The 12811-nt window shown below is 47.8% G+C and overlaps 1 long non-coding RNA gene across 2 annotated transcripts in view; it reads left to right on the top strand.

The window, feature by feature from the left end:
• The first annotated feature begins 370 nt into the window (after positions 1-370).
• Positions 371-12811, top strand: part of LOC123332880 — a 76994-nt gene continuing 64553 nt past the window's right edge. Inside the window, exons 1-2 of one of the 2 annotated variants that reach the window (XR_006550036.2) lie at positions 371-487; positions 5775-5877. This is a non-coding gene — a long non-coding RNA (uncharacterized LOC123332880). Of the gene's footprint in view, positions 488-531; positions 709-5774; positions 5878-12811 lie in introns of those variants that run through there. The other variant, XR_006550035.2, reaches the window with a different exon arrangement.

Below are 12811 nucleotides of genomic sequence, written 5' to 3'. Positions count from 1 at the left end.
TCCTATGGTCTGAGGCTGGGTCGAGGGGCAAAGCAGGGAGTTACCAGGTGTGAGCTCTCCAATGCCCCCAGTGCCCACTGTGCCATGCCTGGGGCAGGAGAGGCAGGCTGGACTGGGCTGGGCTAGCAGGTGGGCAAGTGGGGGTGGTGGTCCTTTTAATTTTTATTTTATATTTTGTCCATGCCACATGACATATGGGATCTTAATTTCTTGACAAGTGATAGAACCCAGGCCTCCTGCATTGGAAGTGGGAAGTCTTAACTGCTGGACCACCAGGGAAATCCCAGGGAAGGAGTCTTGAAGGAGGTGGACCTTAAGGGAAGAGTAGGATTGAGTTGGTGGCGGAGAGGATATTTTGGGCTGAGTTGCTGAGAACAGTTTCTTCAGGATCCCACAGAGTGGATGTGAAGAGAGGCTGCGGGAAACAGCAGATGGCAGGGGTGCCCGGGGGAGGGACACTGTGGACTGTCTCTCCCTCCTGGAACAGGTGGGTGGACCTGGGCCTCACTGACCTCCAGCGCTGGTGAAAAGGGTGTGAGGTGGGAGGTGGAGGCTGGGAAGTGTATTCAGGAGGGAAGTCTAGTCTGGTGGTAAAATAGTTACTATTTTGCAAAGACTGGAAGGAAAGATTCCCTTTCTTTGGGCCATTCTTGGAGAACAGAGCAGGGCTCAAGTCTGAATGAAGGTCTGCGGAAGCTCATGGCTCTGGTAGGAAAGCAGCATCTACTCTGTCAGTTACCGTACTGTCCCTCGCTTTCACTCGTCTGCGTGTGTTACTCTCTGTTGGTTAGTCTGTCTGTCTTTCCAGGCCTGGTTTTCTTTGCATCACCAATCACTTTCTGTTTTGGACCATCTGTATATGCTTCCTCTCTCCCCCAGGCTCTTTGCCATGTCTGTCACTTTACACATGCATGTGTGTGCATGTACACGCACGTAGCAGGGCTGGGAGAGGATTCTTGGTGATGTCAGTTTGACCTATATTTTGAGGACACGAGACTATTAAAGATTTAATGCTTGGACAATGGTTAGTGCACAGACCCCATTTTAGAAACATATGCAGAATGCTCCCACTTCTGTGTTAATGTGTGGGGGACTGCATTTGTGTGCATGCGTGTGTGGCATGTTTAGGTGTGCATGCGTGTATGTGTTTGTGTGTGCATGTGTGCATGCTCAGCGTCATCTGGAATGAAGCCATCCCAGCTGAGCACAAAAAAGAAGAGATAGTAGGGCTCTGTTCAAAAGGAAATTGGGCAATTTTTCCCTTTCTACCTTCCAAGAGCCGTGGGATAAGGGGCAAAGGAGCAATGTGTTACCCCTAAAGGAAGCATTTTCTATTCTCTTGGAAGATCAGCCAGTCAGCAGACCTGGGAGCAGGTGCCATTCCCAGCTCCCTGCTGGGTCTTGGTCTAGGGTCTAAACCAGTGTGAGACGTGGTCTCTTAGAGAACTTACACAGTATCTCTCTTTGTAGGAGACTGTGCTCAATGAGGGAAAAACAACAGTCCAGCTTCCTAACATATGGGTGAGGGGCCACCTCGGCCACAGGAGACAAGTCGGACCAGACAACTTTTCTAGAATCTTCTGGCTCTGAGGCTCTATGATGTGAAGATTCAGACCCTTCAGTGGGCATTTATACCCCCACACGCCCTGGCCCCCACGTGCCTTGCTGGCCACACCCTCCATGCTGCCCTCAGTCATATCCTTCTTGGAAACCCAACCTCTTGCCATTCCCCTCCCTTTTTACCCAAACCTCCTGCCATCCTTCCCCCTCCTTTTTTTACCCATCACCCAACTTCCTGACTTCCACACTCCCACCCAACTAGGGCCACTGACACCATCTCTCCTCCCTGTGGGTGCCCTGGCCTTGATCCTCCTGTAAACTGTATCACTCTAGACCAGTCATCAGTCACCTGAATAAGGCTTCCCTGCCCCCCAACACACTCCCCAGTGTACAGCAAGCTAGGCAAGACCTGTGTCACGGTTTCCCTCCATCTCTATAGTGCCTGCCTAGCACGGCCCTTTCTCACCCAGATGTTCCACAAACACCTGTTGGATGAGCGTGTAAATTCAGTTAAGTCAAGGGATTCAGAGTGAGCGTGATGTGTATGGGGAGAAGGGAATGGCACCCTACTCCAGTATTCTTGCCTGGCAAATCCCATGGACAGAGGAGCCTGGGGGCTACAGTCTATGGGGTCACAAAGAGTGGGACATGACTGATTAACACACACACACACAGTGTGTGTGGCTGGAAGAGTGAGAAATCTCCTGTTTTCAAAACAGACGTGATGTAGCAACTGAGTTTAATGCATAGTCCATATGACTTTCCTCTCATGGAGAATTTCAACCCATAGTTTTAGCCCCCAGGACCCTCCAGCCTCATTCTTGTGCCCTTTTTGACTGTAACTTGGTAGACTTCTGAATCCCGGTGTTGAGCTGTGTGATTTCCTGTCCTCAGTCTTATCTGGCATCGCTGGAGAGGAGCTGGTGGTGGGTCTGAGAGAACCCCGTGAGACTCCTGGCACTCCTAGGCCAGTGGTAGGGTGCCATCTTTTTGTTCAGAGCACACAGCATGGATGCATGGCGTGTCCAGGATCCCAGCCTGCTGGGGTGAGCACTGCCTTGGTCCTTATAACCTCGGGGCAAGAGCCTGGACCTTTCCGGTGTCCTATCTTGCTTATTTTTATAGCGATGTTCAGTGTGAACTAAAAATGCTGCTGAGGTCACCTCTTCCAGCCTGAAAGCAAACCTGGAACTCTGCATGGCCTGCCATGAGCTGCTCTGGCCCTCAGGGTTCTGAGTGTCAATAAGGAAGCTGGGTGGGGATGGGAATAGCTGGTGACTTACACCAACAGGTAGGTGCTGCTTCCATGGTGACATCAGGCAGATGCTGATTCCTGATGCCCTCTGCCGGGTGTGGGGACTGAGGGGTGCATGCCTGGGCTGGAAGGAAGGAAGGGAATGGGGGGCTGTCTCTCTCCTCTGTATAATAGCCTCCTTCTGACAAGGAGCTTCTGTTCTCTTCCACTGGAAAGCTTTTAAGAACGCTGAAAAGGACAGGCAATTACAGGAAGGTTAGGTGCGCCTGATTGGATGTTGTTACAAATCACTCATTGTCATACACGGGCGTTTGGAAAGGAGGCCATCGGGGACTGATTGCCGTTTAGGGTAAGTGATTTCTGTTTAGAGTGAGCGAGCAGATGAAGGCTTGGCTGGCTTTTGCTGTCCTTTCTCCTTGTTTGCTGCTGTGGTGATAGTTTTTCCTGGCAAGGAGGGGATGTTGGAGATGGGTGTACAAATGGGAAGGGGCTACAAATCAGCCTTGCAATCCCACCTCTGCCTCATCCTAGTCTCTATCCTACTGATGGGGAAAGTGAGTCTATGGAATCAGGAAGAGATGGTCCAGTTTCACATGCGGGTTGGTGGAGGTGCTGGACTAGAGCCTGTATCCAGACCTCAGGCCATGTTCTTGCTGACAGCAATGCCCCACGCTGATGGCCCTCACTGGGACCTGGTGTTTCTCTCCACCCACTGTGTATGTAGTTATGTGGTTTGGATATATCTCACGTGGCAGCCTTGCAACTCCAGGCACCACACCTAGCTGCACCCACAATCTGTTCCTCTGGATCCTCTCCTGTACTGTCGCTTGGGATTTCCCTTGACCTCATGATGTCCCCAGGAGGCAGGAGGCAGGGAACACAGCTGGACTGTCCTGATGTTCCTAATTCTAGCGCTCTGTCTCTTTCACTCACACCCCCTCCCTCCCATACCTCTTCTACTACTGTGTCTGGAACACCACTATCATGGGGGAACATCTTTGGATCTTGAAATCTATTCCATCTTCTGTTGTTGTTCAGTTGCTAAGTTATGTCCAACTCTTTTGCAGCCCCATGGACTGTAGCCCGACAGGCTCCTCTGTGCATGGGATTTCCCAGGCAAGAATGCTGGATTGGGTTCCCATCCCTATTCTCCAGGGGATCTTCCCTGGACCAGGGGTTGAATCTTCATCTCCTTCATTGGCAGGTGGACTCTTTACCACTGAGCCACCAGGGAAGCCCATCCCATCTTTAAGAATCTAAATGAACATGCAAGTATTTTGGGAAGGATTGCTCTGTAGCAGCCGGGTTACAATGAACTAATAGTAGAGGATTCCGCAGAGTAGGTGGAGGAAGGAAGAAATCATAAAAAAACAAAAAACAAACAAACAAAAAAACCAAAACCACTTTGTCAAATCCACAACAGTACGAGCACAAATTCTTCCACAGTTTTACAGAGGAAAATGAGACAGAATGGTCAAAGAACTAAGATTGTATGCCTCTAGTCTGCCAGTGTTGAGTATGGACTCATGGGTTGAATTGTGTCCCCCTCCAAGCTTTGCTGAAGCCCTGACCCTCTGTATCTCAGAATGTGATCTTATTAGGAAACGGGCTCTTTACTGAAGTAATCAAGCAAATATGAGGTCACTGCTGCTGCTGCTGCTAAGTCGCTTCAGTTGTGTCCGAGACAGCAGCCCACCAGGCTCCCCTGTCCCTGGGATTCTCCAGGCAAGAACACTGGAGTGGATTGCCATTCCCTTCTCCAATGCACGAAAGGGAAAAGTGAAAGTGAAGTCGCTCAGTAGTGACTGACTCTTAGCGACCCCATGGACTACAGCCTACCAGGCTTCTCCACCAATGGGATTTTCCAGGCAAGAGTACTGGAGTGGGGTGCCATTGCCTTCTCTGAGAATATGACTGGTATTCTTACATAAAGAGGAAGGGGAGGGATAAATTAGGTGTGTGGGGTTAACAGATACACACTACTGTATATAGGATAGATAAACCATAAGGTCCTATTGCATTGCACAGGGAACTCAACTCAGTATCTTGTAGTAACCTAATAATGGAAAGAAGCTGAAAGAATGTATATGTATATGTGTGTGTGTGTACATAAGAAAGTGAAAGCATTAGTTGCTCAGTCATGTCTGACTCTTTGCAACTCCATGGACTGTAGCCCGCCAGGATCCTTTGTGCATGGAATTCTCCAGGCAAGAATACCAGAGTGAGTAGCCATTCCCTTTTCCAGGGGATCTTCCTGACCCATGGATCAAATCTGGGTCTTCTCCATTGCAGGCAGATTCTTTACCCTCTGAGCCACCTGGGAATTATATATATATATATATATATATATATATATATATATATATCTGAATCACTTTGCTCTACACCTAAAACTAACAACATTGTAGATCAACTATACAATTTAAAAAAGGGATGAAAATTAGGAGACAGAGGCAGATATACACAGAGACAGACTGTGAGGTGACACAGACAGTGACATGTGAAAGCAGAGATCTGAGCAAGGAGGGCAAACGATGGCCAGCCAAGCACCAGAAACTGTAGGAGAGACCTGGAGCAGATTCTCCCTGACAGCCCTCAAGAGGAACCAACCCTTCTCACACCTTGATCATGAAGTTCCAGTTTCCAGAACCATGAGAAAAGAAATTTCTATTGGTGAAGTCCCCAGTTTGTACTTGTTAAGGTGGCCCCAAGACACAAATAAAGTGTCCTTCCTTCCCTATTATCTTTCTGTTTTTACCTCCCATTGTTTAACTGGACTCCACAGCCATATTTAATTGGGGTGAAAATCCCCTGGTTGTGTGACAAGTGTTAATGTTATCAGGATTTCTGATAAAACATGTCATGTTATGTTATGTAGTATAGTCTGGGAGACGATCCTAGCATCTCCACTCCCAAGCAAGGAAATCCATCCATTTAACCATTTGACAACCATTTGCAGGGGACTCAGCACCATGTCCTGTGATGGAGACGCAAGGACACACAAGACACTGCCCTGATTCTCAAGGAGCTCACAGAGTCTGGGGGGGAAGCCACTTGTGCAGGTGGGTAATTGTGGCATGATGCTGGGCTGTCATGGGGGTGAGCACAGAGTGTTGTTCTGGGAACAACAGAACATGGGAGAGGTCCCAGGAAGAGACGGAAGGAACCAGGGAAGGTGCCTGGAGAAGAGGCCATGGAAGCTGAGTCTTCAAGAGGCTTTCCAGAGCACCAAGTGGGAGAGGCTATTCCAAGCAGAGGGAGTATCATGAGCAAGAGAACAGGACATGTGACTGAGTGTGCACATGTGTGTACATGTGTATACCTATGTGGGTATGTGCACACATGTGTGTGAGATGGCCTGTATAGCCATGGACTGTCTATGTACACCATGCTAACCTCTGTAGGGCATGGCCAGCAGACTTGTGCATGAGCTGAGTGATGCTTGTTTCTAGAATGGATCTGAAATCTGATTCCGAGCCTCTCTCTGGTATGTGGGCTAAGTCTGGTTCTCTGTCTTCAGCCACCAGAGCCGGTCTCTATCTTGGTAGTGTTCTTTGCTTATACTTTTGGAGGAAAGTCTCTGGGATTCTTTTTCTGATAATCTTCCTCTTTTAGGGAACTTTCCTTTTAATTTCCAATTCTTTAAGCTAGGATACCCAAGTTTGTGCAAAAACTTCTTTTGCATCTCTAGACCAGTGTCTTCCCAGCATACACATGTCATCTTTTAAGCGTTTTAAAGAAAGATTTATTTGTTCACTTATTTTATTTTTGGCTTCCCTGGGTCTTTGCTGCTGTGCACTCAGGCTATCTCTGGTTGTGGTGAGCAGGGGCTACTCTCTAGTTGAGGTGTGTGGGCTTCTCAGTGCAGTGGCTTCTCTTATTGTAGAGTACGGCCTCTAGGGTGTGAGGGTTTCAGTAGTTGTGGTGGATGGGCTTAATTGCCTTGTGGCATGTGGGATCTTCCCAGAGCAGGGATCGAACAAGTGTCCCTTATACTGATAGGCAAATTCTTAACCTTTGGACCACCAGGGAAGCCCTTAACTTTTTTATTGGAGAAAGAACATTGATCAGTTGGGAAGCTGGGCACATCTCTTAACAATGCTTAGGAGCAATGCTGGCTACTTACTGCATTAATGTGAGAGGCTGAGTTGGAAGAATAAGAAAAAGACACAGGCTTGAAGCAATATTTGACTATTTGAAGCAATAGCTTAACACAAATACTTAGCAACTTGCAAAACACACCTGAAGCCCAACTTTCACATATGAAACATTCTCACAAAATCAGAGCAGGCTTTCCTGTACACATTGTTCAGCGATCAAGCTTTGAAAAGCCAGATGAAGAACGCTATCAGCATTGATGATCAGTGATTCAGTTCAGTTCAGTTCAGTTCAGTCGCTCAGTCATGTCCGACTCTGCGACCCCATGAATCACAGCATGCCAGGCCTCCCTGTCCATCACCAACTCCCAGAGTTCACTCAAACTCATGTGCATCGAGTTGATGATGCCATCCAGCCATCTCATCCTCTGTTGTCCTCTTCTCCTCCTGCCCCCAATCCCTCCCAGCATCAGGGTCTTTTCCAATGAGTCAACTCTTCACATGAGGTGGCCAAAGTACTGGAGTTTCAGCCTCAGCATCAGTCCTGCCAATGAGCACCCAGGACTGGTCTCCAGATACAATTTATTGTGTGTTCACTGTGATTGATTTTATGGAAATGGTTACTGGACCAAGAATGAGGAGACCCGATGCTGGTTCTGTAATGACCTTGGGCAAATCACTCCCATTCAATGGAGCCTCAGTTTCCCTATATGCAAAATGTCTTGTCTAATTATAACATTCTGTCATTTTTCCTTTGTGTGTTCCATCTTAAAGGCCCTGGAGATGTTAATTGTTCTCACACGGTCATTTGTAAGTCAGATAATGTGATTATGGCACATATGATAGAGTGAAATTCACCACCTGGTCCTTTGTGGCTAATAAGCTAAGAGTTAGGTCAAAGGCGTGTGTGTGTGTGTGTGTATGTGTGTGTGTGTATCAAAATCTCCCTCCTTTTCCTGAGGCTGGGAGCTATAGTGGAGTTCAGAGGTCAAGTCATATCACAAGGAATGACTATCTCAAAGAACGTGGTGTAAACAAGGGCATGGAATGAGATTGGAATCCTGGCTCCGCCACTTGCTAGCTATTAGCAACTTGCAAGTTACCTAACCTCTAGGAATCTCAGTTTCTTTATTTTCAGAATGGCTATAGCTGCAGAGTTGTTGTGAAAATCAAGTTGATTTATTCAACACATATTTGAGTGCTGACTGTATGCTAGGCATTGTTGGGGGCTGGTAATCCCAGATGAACAAAACAGACTGGATTCTTTTCTTTTAAGAAGTTTATCATTCAGTGGGAAAGACAGGTAATCAAGAGGTAAATAAATACACAAAAAATAATTAGGTGCTATAAAAACAAATAGAGTGTTAAGATGGAGAATAATGGCGGGAGAGGTTCCTAATTTATTTATGTCTTTATTTATCAAGTTTTCACTTTTTAGTCACGTTGAGACATGTGGCATCATAGTTTCTGGGTCAGGGATTGAACCAGTACTCCCTGCATCAGAAGCATGGATATTAACAACTGGACCACCAGGGAAGTCCTAAGAGGTTCCTAACGTAGATGGGGTTGTCAGAGATTTCTCTGGGAAGGAGGAGAAGTTGGCCACGTTGGCCTAAGGTGTTGGCAGGTGCACAGATGGGGACAGTCTAAGGAGAAGTAACAGTGTGTGCCCTTGAGATGTGAGAGACTGAAAGATATGGTGTGCCCACAAATGCCCTGCCAATGATGTGACGCTGTAAGGATATAGGAGATTCATGTTAAATTACCTGGTGCCGTGTCTCTGGCTGCCCTTACATCGTCCCCATATTTCTGCTCTCTGTCCCTTACACAAAGTGCCCCACTACAGTGTGTGCTGAGGACGACTGCCCGGATGTACTTCCCAGGGGGCACAGTGGTAAAGAATCTGCCTGCCAGTGCAGGTGAAGCAGGAGACACGGGTTTGATGCTGGGTCAGGAAGAGCCCCTGGAGAAGGAAATGGCAACCCACTCAAGCATTCTAGCTTGGGAAATCCTTTGGGCAGAGGAGCCTGGTGAGCTATAGTCCATGGGGTTGAAAAGAGTCAGACACGACTGAGCACGAATGCACGCATTGCACAGATGGCATTTTCTCCTTTGTGGGTAGATGAGTGTGGAGGAAGGACAGCGTGCGTGAGTTTAGCTTGTTCCCATGTGTGCCTGGGAGAGCAAGGAGGAAGGCTGGCCTGTCACCAGCTTGTATGAGAACATCACCTGGATCACTCGTCTCGGTGATTAAATTAAGCCAGTTTCACAAATAAAATCAGTTTGCAACTCCGAGTGGGGGACCAAGTGATCTGGCTTGCTTTCCTTGCTCTGCTTTTTCCAAAGATAAAAAGGCTTGCAAATTGTGACATCCATATCAAATGCTAATGGCACGGTGGGGACTCTCCAAGAGAACTGATAAACTTCTCAGACGGAGGGCAGACTATTAAGAGAGAACAGCTCCAGATGTAATTGTAGGTGCTCGCATCCAAGGAACGCTAACACTTTTGAGTGCTCAGAAGTGAAACTCCAGGAAATAAAAAGCCAGGGAGGCATTTGATCCAAAAGAAGAAAACAAAAGCAAGTCACCTTCAGTTTTCTCCAAGGATCTGAGCTCCAATGTGACAATGCTAGTAACAAAACAATACCATCTGAAACGCAGGTCATAACAAAACAACAGAGACACCTAGTCTAGAAAAGCAGTACGTGCAGCCCTCCTAAAGCTTAGCGTGTATGTGAGCTCAGTCGCTCAGCTGTGTCCAACTCTTTGTGACCCCACGGACTGTAGCCTGCCAGGCTCCTCTGTCCATGGAATTTCCCAAGCAAGAATGCTGGAGTGGGTTGCCATTTCCTCCTCCAGGGGAACGTCCCACCCAGGGATTGGACCCCTGTCTCCTGCATCTCCTGCCCTGGCAGGTGGTTCCTTTACCACTGTGTCACCTGGATATATCGGCAGGACTGAAGAAGGGAAGTCAAGTCCTAGACTGGGGACGTGTTGTGAAATATCACATGACTCTTCAGTCACAGCAGGACCCGGGATGGCAGCACCCAGGCCTTGGGTCCCCTTGTCCTTCTCTCCTCTGTACCATATTCCCCACCACACATCCAGGGCAGGTGGTGCTTGTTGTCTTCTCCATTTCATGGTGTGGGGCCAATACTATCCAGCATTATAGAGTCTGAGAATCAGGACATGAAACCTCAGGTGTGTAATTGATCCAGTTCTCCTTCTGACTTGTGCCTGTGCTCTCAAATGTGAACAGGCATTGGCATGTGCCCCCTGGGATAGGACCCAGGCACTGGTGTGGTGCAGCGGGCAGCTACATCCCCAAGCACGTGGGCTCTCGACTCTGCCTAACAGCCACAAATAACCTCATTAAAGTACCCACCTTAATGGGGAATAAATTGGAGGGTCAGGTTAAAGGAGTCCATGAGAGCAATATGCCAAGTGTTCCTTCGAAGGAGACTTGGTGGAAGGAGAGCTGAAGTCCTCATTTCCAATTAAGGTCATTTCCCGCCATGGCTCTTGGAGGAATTGATGAGATGAAGGGGTGCTAAGTAGGATGGAGCTGCAGATAGAAGTATCTACTCGACACTTCTTCTAGTGAGACAAAGGCTAGACATCAGCCCTCCTTGAGCCTTTGCTCGTCGCCCAGGACCAGCGCTGCCCAGCTCAGGGGCTGCATGGTCTCACTTGGGCTGTGTTCTGCTACACGTGTTTCTTGATTGTGCTCTGGCTGCACCAAATGGACTCTTTTCTGTCAGAATGAAGAAAGCCGAAGTCCAGTGAGTTGGTGGTCCCCTGCCCCCTACTCCCCACCTACCTTCTAGGGAATTAACACAGAGCCAAGGCTCATAGCCCTTTAGGCATCCTTTCCCACAGGTGTCTATCCAGGCGTGGCTACTCCCCAGTCCTGGTGCTGGGCCCCTGGAAGGCAGGCTTCTGATAAGACATGATTGCTTTCTGTCCCTGGTCCCATCAGGCCAGGGGCTCCTCTGCTATTTCTGTGCCATTTTTTGAGGAATGGGGATTATCCAGCTGCTTCATTGTCCTGCTAGAGCATGGAGTTGCTGCAAGAATGAATGTCACTCAGATATACTATTTCCACTCTATGTGCTCATTCATGCCCAACTCTTTGCCACCCTGTGGGCTGTAGCCTGCCAGGCTCCTCTGTCCATGGAATTTTCCCAGGCAAGAATGCTGGAGTGGGTTTCTGTTTCCTACTCCAGGGGATCTTCCTGACCTAGGAATCGAACCAGTGTCTCTTTCATCTCCTGGATTGGCAGGCAGATTCTATACCACAGGTGCCACCTGGGAAGCCCTCCTTTTCCCTCTGAGTTTATTCATTTCTGTAGAACCCATGCATCAGAAACTGAATTGTGTGTACCATCAACTTTAGATATTGACACCTTAACTCCCAATGAGACCATGTATATGGAGATGGGGCCTTAAAGAAAGTCAGTCAGTTCAGTTGCTCAGTCGTATCTGACTCCTTGCGACCCCACGAACCGCAGCACACCAGGCCTTCTTGTCCGTCACCAACTCCCGGAGTTCACCCAATCCCATGTCCATTGAGTCGGTGAAGCCATCCAACCATCTCATCCTCTGCCGTCCCCTTCTCCTCCTGCCCTCAATCTTTCCCAGCATCAGGATCTTTTCAAATGAGTCAGCTCTTCACATCAGGTGGCCAAAGTATTGGGGTTTCAGCTTCAACATCAGTCCTTCCAATGAACACCCAGGACTGGACTCCTTTAGGATGGACTGGTTGGATCTCTTTGCAGTCCAAGGGACTCTCAAGAGTCTTCTCCAACACCACAGTTCAAAAGCATCAATTCTTTGGCTCTCAGCTTTCTTTATAGTCAAACTCTCACATCCATACATGACCACTAGAAAAACCATAGCCTTGACTAGATGGACCTTTGTTGGCAAAGTAATGTCTCTGCTTTTTAATATGCTGTCTAGGTTGGTCATAACTTTCCTTCCAAAGAGTAAGCATCTTTTAATTTCATGGCTGCAGTCACCATCTGCAGTGGTTTTGGGGCCCCCCAAAATAAAGTCAGCCATTGTTTCCACTGTTTCCCCATCTATTTGCCAAGAAGTGATGGGACCAGATGCCACGATCTTAGTTTTCTGAATGTTGAGCTTTAAGCCAACCTTTTCACTCTCCTCTTTCACTTTCATCAAGAGGCTCTTTAGTTCTTCACTTTCTGCCATAAGGGTGGTGTCATCTGCATATCTGAGGTTCAGTTCAGTTCAGTCACTCAGTCGTGTCCAACTCTTTGAGACCCCATGAATTGCAGCACACCAGGCCTTCCTGTCCATCACCAACTCCCGGAGTTCACTCAGACTCACGTCCATGATCTGAGGTTAAGGAAGTAATTAAGGTTAAATGATTTTCTAAGGGTGGGGCCCTGATCCAATAGGACTGCTGTTCTTAGGAGAAAAGAGGCACTAGAGATTGCTCTTTTTCTCCTCAGAAGCACAGAAGAGTGGTTTTGTGAGGACGCACCAAGAAGGTGGCCATCTGCAAGCTGGGAAGTGAGGCTTCACCAGAAACCTACCCTCTGCACCTAGGCCTTGGATTTCCAGGCTCTAGAACTGTGAGAAAGTAAGTTTCTGTCGTATAAGCCTCCAGTCTGTGGCTCTTTGTTCTGTCATTCTGAGCCAACCAATCCACCATCCTCAGAGGGGATCTGGAGCATAATGTTGTCTGTTCTATGTACCCTTAAAATCTCTGATTCTTTTAAAATTTTTAATTAATTATTTTATTTGACTGTGCTGGGTCTTAGTTGCTGCATGTGGGATCTTTAATTGTGGCATGTGAACTCTTTAGTTTCAGCATGTGGGATCTATGTTCCTTGACCAATGATTGAACCCTGGTTCCCTGCATTGGGAGTTCGG

The sequence above is a fragment of the Bubalus bubalis genome, chromosome 3, assembly GCF_019923935.1.
Source record: "Bubalus bubalis isolate 160015118507 breed Murrah chromosome 3, NDDB_SH_1, whole genome shotgun sequence".
Lineage (NCBI taxonomy): Eukaryota > Metazoa > Chordata > Mammalia > Artiodactyla > Bovidae > Bubalus > Bubalus bubalis.
The sequence above is the reverse complement of the archived record's forward strand: the minus strand, read 5'-3'. Positions and strand labels throughout refer to the sequence as shown.